This window comes from Myotis myotis, unplaced genomic scaffold (assembly GCF_014108235.1).
Source record: "Myotis myotis isolate mMyoMyo1 unplaced genomic scaffold, mMyoMyo1.p scaffold_m19_p_13, whole genome shotgun sequence".
Lineage (NCBI taxonomy): Eukaryota > Metazoa > Chordata > Mammalia > Chiroptera > Vespertilionidae > Myotis > Myotis myotis.
In genome coordinates, this window is record NW_023416317.1 from 26801188 (window position 1) to 26812432 (window position 11245).

The 11245-nt window shown below is 45.3% G+C and overlaps 1 pseudogene; it reads right to left on the reverse strand.

Moving 5' to 3' along the window:
- Nucleotides 1-1286: 1286 nt before the first annotated feature.
- LOC118668596 lies at nucleotides 1287-7914 on the reverse strand (annotated as a pseudogene).
- Nucleotides 7915-11245: the final 3331 nt, after the last annotated feature.

The following is an 11245-nucleotide window of genomic DNA, read 5'->3' on the forward strand; positions in this document are numbered from 1 at the left end:
GTGGTCATGTGATCTAGTGCTAGCCATTAGGATATACGTAGGTAGAATTCCCATTTCAAGTGACAAGACAAAACCCTTTGCTCTTTGCTCTTCCCCCTCCTTGCCTGGAGAGGAAGCAGATTTTCTGTGACCACAAGGATGAATCACAAACTAAGGTTGCTGAGCCAGGAGCCTGGATCCTTGAGGATATCTCTGAGCAGCATTTTAGCCCCGGACTGCTTAACTTTGGGTTTCTTATTATAGGAGGAAAATATACCTCATTCGTGTAAGGCATTGTTGGTTGAATTTCCTGTTGCTTGTAGTGGAACCCATTCATTTAAAAAATATATTTTTAGGTTATAGTTGACATACAATATTACGTTAGTTTCTGGTATACAACATAGTGATTAGGTGTTTATAGATATTATATAGTGATCACCATGGTAAGTCTGGTAGCCATCTGTGACCATATATAGTTATTACGATATTATGGACTCTGTTTCCTATGCTGTTCATCACATCCCTGTGACTTATTTGGATTATTCTATAACCAGCAATTTATACCTCTATTCCCCTTTATCTTTTTTGCCCATCCTCCTACGCACTTTGACATGGCAACAATCAGCTCTGCAGCTATGAGTTTGTTTCTATTTGTTTTGTTTCTTAGAATGGGCAGTGAAGCCCATTCTTAGCCACAAAGGAGAGGCCTAAGAGTGCAGGCACTGTGTTGCTTAACAACAAGGCTTGCAGCTGCTCAAGTGATTAATTGGGAAAATGAAAGAAACGTGCTGGTGTTTGTAACCTCAGCTGGTGATGTGGATCAGGCAGATTCGGGCATTATCTCATCATTCTAAAAGTAGCACTATGACAGAGCATGGCAGGTGCGATCCACTCTGATACCCAGAGATATTCAGGGAGGGATTTTCTAATTATAAAAGTAATGCGGCTCTTTGTACAAACAGTGGAAAGCACAGCAAAGTCTAAAGAAGAAATTACTGGAATTCCCTTCTATGGAACATTGTGATGCATTTAAACGTGGCCTTTATCCTTTGTGCAAGCACACGTCCACGTGCACACTTCTTGACTTTTATTTTTCTTCTTTTTCTTTTTTCTTTTCTTTTTTTTCTGCCAACACCAGACAGTTTATTGTGAAAAGCCATGGCATGGGAGGGGGAGGTTGGGATGGACAGGACCAGGGCCCATCTGGGGGCATTTAGCTGGACATCAGGCATTCCTCCGTGTAGGTTTAGAGGCAACACCTTCATAGATAAGCCCCCAGATGGCCGGGTGGGTTGGGTGGGGGTGCCCTAGGCATTGCTGGGCCCCTTGGGCAGCAGGGCTTCTATGCAGGCTTGATGTCAATGGTGGGAAAGCAGTGGCTGTACCTGTGCACAGGCACGCCGTTCTGGCCCACCAAGAACTTCTTGAAGTTCCAGGCCACGTCGTTGTGGCACACACATGGGAGACCAGGTGATGAACTTGGGGTCTGTCATGAGTGCAGTGGCGTCGTCACTGGGTGCGGGCAGAGCTTCCTGTAGGAAGACAAAGAGGGGGTGCACCTGCGCGCCATTCACCTCGCACGTCTCAAAGAGCGTGAAGTGGGGCTTGAACCCACCACCAGGTCTGACATACTGGTACTTGAGAGAGTTCCGGATCTCTTCGTTCTTGTTGTTCTCTTGATGCCCGAACTGGTTGCAGGGGAAGCGGAGCACAACCAGGTCCCCCAGCCCGAGGCGCTGCTGCAGCTCGTTCATCTGGGTGTAGTCCAGGGGTTCTCAACCTTCCTAAGGCCGCGACCCTTTAATACAGTTCCTCATGTTGTGGTGACCCCCAACCATAAAATTATTTGTGTTGCTATTTCATAACTGTAATTTGGCTACTGTTATGAATCGTAATGTAAATATCTGATATGCAGGATGTATTTTCATTGTTACAAATTGAACATAATTAAAGCATAGTGATTAATCACAAAAACAATATGTAATTATCTATGTGTTTTCCGATGGTCTTAGGCGACCCCTGTGAAAGGGTCGTTCGACCCCCAAAGGGGTCGCGACCCACAGGTTGAGAACCGCTGGTGTAGTTGGACCCCTTGTGCCTCAGAGCCAGGCCATCTTCTCAATGAGCAGCACCTGGCCCCTCAGGGAGCCCAGGTTCACCGGCTCCCCGCCACCCAGCAGGCACAGAGCTCAGCATGCACATGGCGTGGGGATTGCAGAAGAATAGGGAGTGCTGGGGACAGGAACACCTGTTTTTCCCACTGAGGAAGCAGGGTGGGAGCTGGGATTATGGTGTGCAGGACTAAGAACAAACATTTTGTTTAATAGATAGTAGGCTGTGGGGTAACTTTCACTTTTTAAGAAACGAGAAGAGAGAGGACCCAAGGAGGCCAGGGAAGGCCATTCATGGACTGCGGAGAGCAAAGTGCTGCCCTCTGCCCAGGCCCCTTTGTTTCTCACTCAGAATTTTCTCTGTGGTGACCTGTCCTTAGGGGAGCACAGTGACCTCTGCACAAGATTGTCTTGTTCCTCAGGATGAGCCAGTGGTCAGGGTCTCCTGACAGGCCTTGGAGGGATGGTCAGCACTCAGAGTGGGGACACCTGGGTCCCTTCCTGCTGATTGGGGCCCCAGAAGCCTTGGAGGAGGAGGAGGAAGAAAGGGATGGTAAGAGGAGAGAAAAGAAGGAGGGGAGAAAGGAATAACAATACTGGAAGAGGCAGAGCACTGTAGTCCCCTAATGGATGGGTTTCTTCCAGCCCCACACCCAGCCCTGCTCTCCTGGGTCTGCATTTCTGGGCCAACAGCGTGTTAGTGAAACACACACAGGGATCAACTTCTGCTTCTGCTTCTTACTGGTTGCGACTTTGGAAAGGCCTTTACATTTCTGGAGACTCTGTTTCCTTTTGTGTTTCATGGATGATGGATAAGGCCATCACAGCAGCTACCTGGGTGCAGGGTGGTGGTAGGAACCGGACACCGGACCCTCCCGGGGGCTGTGCCTTTGCTTTACTCAGAATTTGGCAGGGTGGTCTGTGCTTGCCTAGTTCTTCACCCAGAGTGAGCTCATTCTGTCTTCAAACATGATGGGCATAAATCAATTGGGGAGGGGGATACAGTTGTCTATTGCTGTCATTATGTGCAAGTCTGGTGGAGGAGAGAAGCAACACCTGCTCTCCACATCCTTTCAGTTCCTGCAGCCAGAAGGCAAGAGCCCTGGAGATAGGATTGATGAACAGGAATGCAGTTGGGCTCCAGGAGCTTCCAGACCAGCCTCTTGGAAATCTGCATGATTGTCTCTCTCTCTCCCCCTTCATCTTGTGGTGTGGCTCCTTTTTTTGTATATATGCTTCATTTTCTTCCTGCAAAGTGGCTTTCTTCATGGTCTAAAACATGGCAGCCAGCCTTTTGAAAGTTATGTTACAGCCTCTGTGACCAGAGGAGGGATGACTTGATTGCTTCTCTGTTCAGAATTCCAAAACTCCCAGGGAAAGGTCTCATTGGATGAACAGGAATTAGCCACACCTTGACCAATCACCTGCAATCACGTAAGAACTCTGCACCTCCCATAGCTCTAGGATCCATATGAATGGCTAAGGGGATGGGGATTTAGAATAAGGGGTGCTAGTCGGCATGATGGAAAGGCTGGAGCCTCCAGAAACAGGTGGGCAGTGAGAAGCCCCTAGAAGCCCCTGAACAAAGGACATGATGAGCAGGGATGTCTGATAGTCTTAAGTTGTCTGCTTTGCTGCGATGTCCCACTACTCTGTCTCCCAACCATACTGCGAAGCCCACCACATGTTTTTAATGCCTGTCTTAGTGATTTGGGTGAAATAAAAGGGTCTGATCTTATGTCTGGACTGGTGCCCAGCAGAGTGGGGAGAGAAGCTGCAGGTGGTGAGTGGCTTTGCGTGAACTCACGGGGAATTTTTAAAAATCTTGAAAAGACTGTAGGATTTTTCCATAGAATGAGAGGAAATCCTTGAGCCAATGTTAGGTAAACATCAGTGGACTGGGGACTTCAGCTGACATTTGTGTTAGTGTGAAAAATGGGGTAGACACTGTATCACAAATAGAATTGATGTAACACACAGGGTTTAGTGTTCAATAAATATGCAGTAAACAATCATTTCTCCTCCCTCACCCACCCCATTCCCAGTTTTCAGGGACATGACTTTGAATGCTTCCCAGGATTTACTTTTATGTGAAAGAAAATATTTTTGAAAGGTTAGGGTTTGGAAAACAAACCCTAGCTTTTCATCCATTTTTGACTCTTAACTATCTGACTAGAATTCTGCAATTTAACCTCTCAAACACCAGTCTCTGCATCTTTATAGTGGGAGTGATGATGCCTACATCAAGGGTGTGGGTGTGACAGCTGAGAGAAGACATGTGCAGCACCCTGTGCCTGATGCCCACTATGGTGATTCCACCCCTGTGGTGGATTCCACCCCTATGGTGAAGCACCTCCTGTGCTTCTTTCTCATTCCCTCAATTTCATTACAAGCAGCTGAGGGCATTTTAGCTTTCTTAGGTACTCTAGTATTTGCAAAGGTTTTCTTAGCCCGTATTTTCCATTTGAGTCTCCTAATAATGATCTTGTGAGGAAGGGTGAACAGAGTCTTATCTCTCCCACTTTAAGGAGGAGCTGACTGAGGTGTGCTTAGCATAGAGCCTGGCAGGTGCCAGATGCTTCATGTCTAGTGAGTGGATATTGAATGAGAACTACATGTGTAGGTGCTGCATGGCTGCTTAGTACAGAGAGTAATTCAGCACAAGTTACACTGTGGCCACGGTCAACTGGGACCTTAAAAGAAGAATCAGGAAGGTCCCTGGAGTTCCCATCATGTACATTTATAACTATAGGTACAACATTGTGCAGATACCAGATGACTATGGAGCCCTTCAGTTCTAATTCTTAAATGACAAAGTTTCTCCACTTTCCTTCAACCAACTTTCTCTGTTGCCAACTTAATAAACATGGTACAGCATGAATTATTATTTCAAGCACCCATTTACTCTGTTATGAGCTGAGTATGATTAAATACACTCGCTTTTTGATATTGTTTCAGAAAAAAGAGACTCCAGAGAGCTTTTTGCTTCTTCTGTCACATGAGGACACAATGAGAAATGGTCATCTATGAACTAGGAAGCAGGCTCTCACCAGCTACCAAATCTACTGGTCCCTTGATCTCGACTGCCCAGCCTGCAGAACTGTGAGAAATAAATGTTGGTTGTTTAAGCCCCCGATCTATGGCATTTTGATATGGCAGCCCAAGCAGGCTAAGGCACCAGTCTTGGATAATTGCTTCCTGACTTTTGAAAAAGGATCTCTTGTAGAAATTTAGAATGACACATATGGAAGGGACCTTGGGGAACATCTAGTTTCATGGGTACACATTTTAAAGCCCGAGAACATTGTGTTCAAATGAGAACTCACCACAGACAGCCAATGTATAAAGCAGATAAATTGAATCTACCTCCAATTCACTGAAATGTTCATTGACTTTGAATCTCTTCCAGGTCTCAATCACAGCTTCATGGCTCCCCCTCTGAGAACCTTCTTAAAACATCCTATCAGAACAGCTCCCCAATGTCCTATGTCACTTCACCCTGTTTGTTTCCTGTTTGTCACAATTTGCAATTATTTATCTGTTTACCTTTTTATTGTCTGCCCCTATCCCTAGATTGTGTGCCCATTTGGACAGGGACCAGATGTGTCTTGGTTACTGAAACCTACTTAAAGCAACATATACTTGTTGAATTGATAACAATGGATGAAGTCCAGCCTGGAGGTTGCTTTCTGGCCTTGGGGTGTTATAGCGTTCCTGTCAGTGGCTGTAGATGCTACTGTTCTTGGTTGCCCAGCAACTGTTCTTATTTAGTCTAGAAACACACCCGGGAGGGAGTGGGTGAAGCATGTTGACCTGGCTGGGCAGACGATGGTTCTCCCCGGCATGGCCTCAGATGTGACCCAGGAATGGGCATGTGACTCAAGCTTGGTCAGCCAGAGTGCTTTCCCAAGGTTCTGCTAACTGAGGCTGGCAACAAGGACTTTTTTCCCTCACTAGTCATGAGGCTGTAAGGATGCTGGCTTGGAGCTGCTGGGAAGCTGGCCCAAGAAAACGAAGCCAGAGAGGCAGAGGTATGAGGCAGAGAGTGGGGGAGTCCTGATGGTGTTGGGAGCCCTGGGTCCAGGCATTCAGGCCAGGTACCCTGCCTTTCCTGGCCACGCCTGTCATGTTTTGGTTTTCTTTCACTGGCAATGGCTGAATAATGAGCCTAAGTTTTCTCACCCGTCAAATCTAGTTAATGGTGTTTAACCAGGTTGATTGAGGGAGTTCTTGCGAGGCTCAAAGGAGAGAATGTCTACAGAAGTTCTTTGAGATCTTTCTTTGTGATCAGGGGACTGTGCATTTTCTACTTCCGTTCTCCCCAAGGATGATATCTGGAGTTAGCCTGAGCGCCTGGGCTGGGTGACTTAGGAGGTTACCGGACTGAGTCCAAAGGCCACAGCCCCTGTCCGAGGCAGCTCCCCGAGCATGCTCTGATCCTGGAATGACCACAGACTGTTAACTCATTACCCCTGACATTTCTCATCCTTGACACACATGCACACGGAAATTGCAAATATCGAGAAGCAAGCTTCTTCAAGGCGAGTGTCAAAACCTTTTATTTTCATTATTTCTTTTGAGCTGCAGGGAGACTTTCTTCTTCATTACCAGTGTCACAGAGCTTATATGCCACTGGGTTTGATCTAAAACTATTTAACATGAAAGCAGCTGCTTTTGCTAAGCAGCCTCACCCCAGGTATCCTGAGAAGTGGGTAATGAATGCAAACGGTTCCAGGGCTCTGCTGGTGGAAGAGGCCCTGCATGCAGCAGCAGCAGCCAGCTGCCTAGTCTGCTCCTCATTCTCCAGCTCATCTGTCCTGTCTCCCAACCATTCTGAGCATCTGAGACCTCAGTGTCCACATGAACTTGAATTTTTTCTTTCATTGTTACATGTGTTGAAGCCTTCACTGTCACCTCACTTCTTTACTGTGACTGCTTCCCTCCCAGTGGCTCAGGAGTGCCGGGCGCCTCCCAGCTACCTGGTGCCTCACATTTTCTGAGCCCCAGTTCCCTAAATCACTGGTCTCAGAAGCCTCCTGTCATAGTTGAACACAGATGTACAGTGAGAGTCATTCTGCCACTCTCCAGTTTCTCATCCAGCCTCTTTATTTCTCCTAGCACCTCGTCCTGCTGCCCCAATTCCAGGCTCTGACCTTCAGACGTATCAGTTGTTTATTGAGACCCAGGGGCTGATGGGAAGGGATCTGTGGCATGGCTCTGTGTGGCTAATTTCCTCTAGAAATCCAAGGAGGAATTCCTGATTTCGGTGGACCACGGTGGCTCCAGGATTTGCTCAGGGAGCCTTTCAAGGCTGTTTCCCTTTCCTCTGTTTCCCTTTTCCCTTTTATTTAACTTGCTCTACAGACCCAGGCAGCTGTCCATTTTAGCGATTTGTTGATCGATTGTTTCATCCAACCCAATAACCAACGACTCTGACAGGCTCTGCGTAAGTGGCAAGGAGACAGAAAATAGAGATGCTGTCTCTTGGTCTATTGCTTGGACCACTGAGGCAGAACAGCTGCACCCCTACCCCAAGGCCGGATTAAAGCTCCCTAAACTGCTTTTTGTGTGGGTATGCACTTCACTCCTCTGGCAAAAATCCATCATAGCTCTGCCTTGTCCATAGAGTGAAGTCCAACTTTAGACTAGAGCTGTGCTGTCCAGGTGTAGCATTTAATGGCCACATGTAGCGATTGAGCACCCAAAAAGCATCAGACTGGATTGAGATGTATGATAAGTATATGATAATTACAGAATTTTAAAGAAAACAATACGAAATGCCTCATTAGGTTTTTAATTAATTACATGTTGAAATTACCAACATGTTGGATATACTGGGTTAAATAAAATATTAACATTAATTTTTACTTAATTTTTTAATGGAGCTAAAATAAAATCTAAAATTAATATGTGGCTTGCATTATATTCCTATTTTCAGCACTGGCCTGGACACATTATCTCATATTTTCCTTACAGTAGGCTGATATGGTTTGTATTATGAAACTATGTTACTGATGAAGAATCGGAGGTTCAGAGAGGTACGAGGGGCTAGGTAAATGGATGGGAAGGTCAGCACCATGAACTGAAGCCTCAGGAAAGTCCTGCAGTAGGGCCACATTCCTGACTCCTGCCTGCCATTGTCCTGTTCCTCCCTCCTGCCATTCCCCAGGGAATAAGATATGGAAGAGGGGCAATAAAATCATGAAATCCCTGACTGAACAGACCTGATGCAATGCTGGCAAGCCTGCTTCTGTTGAGTTAACTGGCAGATGCCCTATGAGGGATGGCCGGCAGACGCCTGGTGGATGTGAGAGGGGCAGCAGTGGCATCTGCCAGTAGTCAACTACCTCTGGTGTTGGGAGCATATCTGATAGAGGTCTGGTCAAGGTAACTTTGCAGGGGGCTGGAGTTCCTGTATGAGCAGGCTGGGGGTGATGGGAGCTGAGAAGGTGTAGTAATTTCTGTTCATTTGGCTCTATCTGGCCCCAGAGGCCACAGCATTTGGTGATTTTGAGTTTTCTGCATTAGAGCACCCTCAGTTGTTTATTGAGACCCAGGGGCTGATGGGAAGGGATCTGTGGCATGGCTCTGTGTGGCTAATTTCCTCTAGAAATCCAAGGAGGAATTCCTGATTTCGGTGGACCACGGTGGCTCCAGGATTTGCTCAGGGAGCCTTTCAAGGCTGTTTCCCTTTCCTCTGATTTTAGGGCAGCTTCTCAGATTTGACTGATCTGTGTTCAAAAACTGCCTATTCAGAACTAACCTTCAAATTTGCCTCTGTTCTCTTTGTTGAGGAGGCTCCTGTTCAATCTCTTACGCACCCACCTACACACTCCAAATACTTTGACTCATCTATAGGGCCTAATGGGGAGATGACAATGCTGATTATAGCCATTCTTCGTTAGTCAGTCTCTGTACTGGAAAAATTTAGAGCAGACGGAAATCTCTGAGGTGCTCTGGTCTTATATTTATGTTGTACAGACGGGGGAACTCAGGTTCAGGGTGGGGATGTGACTTGTATCATGGAGAGCTCCTAGCAGTGAAGCTGGGCCCAGGGCCCAGATGGGTGTTTGTTGGCACTTGGCTCATGGAGGGATATCTTGGTGGCCTCTGAGGTGCAGTAGTGAGTCCTGTGCCTGCATTCCATTTGACCCTTGTCACCCAGGCAAGCAGCACTGTGGCATGGGAAAGGCTCTAACCTGGTCATCAGGAGAGCTGGGCTCCTGACCTTTCTTTCTCCATCTTACCAGACTGGGTGGCTTTGGGTGCACTGCCTGAATAGCCTTGTACTTTTGCTACAACTCACTGAGGTCTGACATGATGCCTCTTGAGGGTAAAATACAAAAACTCTCAAATGATCCAAAGCCTTCATGCATTAATCAATACATGGTGTCTTAGTCATTGTGGGTGACTATAATAAAGTACCACACAATGGGTTGCTTAACAACAAACACTTATTTCTCAGTCTGGAGACCTCTAGATAAAAGTATTACATCAGCATATAAATGACCTAAATAACCTAAATACTCAGTAGACCCGATTGATATATGATGAGCACTATATCCTGAAATGCCCTTGCCATAAACATGAGAACCAACAATCATTTAGGTCACACACAAAGAGAGCACTAAGTTCTAACACAGACAATACTCTGGTCCAAGATGGTGCTGGCAGATGTGGTTCCTGATGAGAGCCCTCTTCCTGGCCTGCAGACAGCTGTGTCCTCACCTGGTGGAGAGAGTGAGAGCTCTGGTCTCTCTTCTTATAAAGGTGCTAATGCCATCATGGGGCTCTACCCTCATAACCTCATTTAAGTCTAATTACCTTGCAAAAGCACCACCTCCAAATACCTTTCCATTGATGAGATTTCAACTTGTGCATTTTGGGGGTCACAAACATTCAGTTTATAACACATGCATTCATTAGGCGATTGCTAAGACCCACTGTGTGCTCAGCACTAGGAATATACAGGTGAAAGACATGCTTCTTCTCAGGGAGTTTCCAGATGAGCAGTTGAGAGCCATGGGTACAGCATCACTTAACTTGGCCCAATTTGTGAGTTTCTTGAGCTTAGCTGGGGGACAGGGTAGAAGGCACTGTCATGCCTCTAGTCACGAGATCTGCAGGGCAAGAGACATAGACTCAGAAACCCTCTCCTCTTGCCTGTTGGCCAAGGCACCTGAAATGTACTGGCAATGATTTGATGATGTCCAGTGTATCTATCTCTTCTTTGTTGTTTGTGCTTTTGTTGTCTTTTCCAAGAAACCATTGCATTATCTAAGGTCCTAAAGATTTATGTCTCTGTTTTTTTCTAAAACTTTTAATAGCTGTAGCTCTTACGTTTAGGTCTGTGATACAAATTTAATTTTTGTATATGATGTGAAGTAAAATAACTAACTTTGAAATATTATTTTGATCTGTTTTCCTCTTTAAAAAATTCATTTCAGCTTTTTATCTTTGATAATGTCACTTTTTTTACTCTCTTCAAATTTAAATTTTTATTTTTAAGTTATTTAATTAAGATGCTTAATTCATTCACTTTGATTTTTATGTTCTATTTGTATAATAATTTAACTATTTGAATTTTTTTCTGAGTAGTATTCTAGTTCTATCCCATAGGTGCTGGTATGTAAATATTTTATACATTTTTTTTCTTTTTTAGAAATTATAAAAATGTAGTTTTTAGAACCAGGGATTAGGAATAAAAAATTTTGTTAAATCTCTTTTCTGTTACTGTTCTTTTTTTTTTTTTTTTTTTAAATATATTTTATTGATTTTTTACAGAGAGAAGGGAGAGAGATAGAGAGTTAGAAACATAGATCAGCTGCCTCCTGCACATACCCCACCGGGGAAGTGCCCGCAACCCAGGTACATGCCCTTGACCGGAATCGAACCTGGGACCCTTCAGTCCGCAGGCCAACGCTCTATCCACTGAGCCAAACCGGTTTCGGCTCTGTTACTGTTCTTAATTTCTCATTTTATATTGTGACCAGAGTATTGTCTGTGTTAGAATCTAGTGCTTTCTTTGTGTGTGACCTAAATGATTGTTGGTTTTCATGTTTATGGCAAGGGCATTTCAGGATATAGTGCTCATCATATATCAATCGGGTCTACTGAGGATTTAGGTTATTTAGGTCATTTATATGCTGATTTAA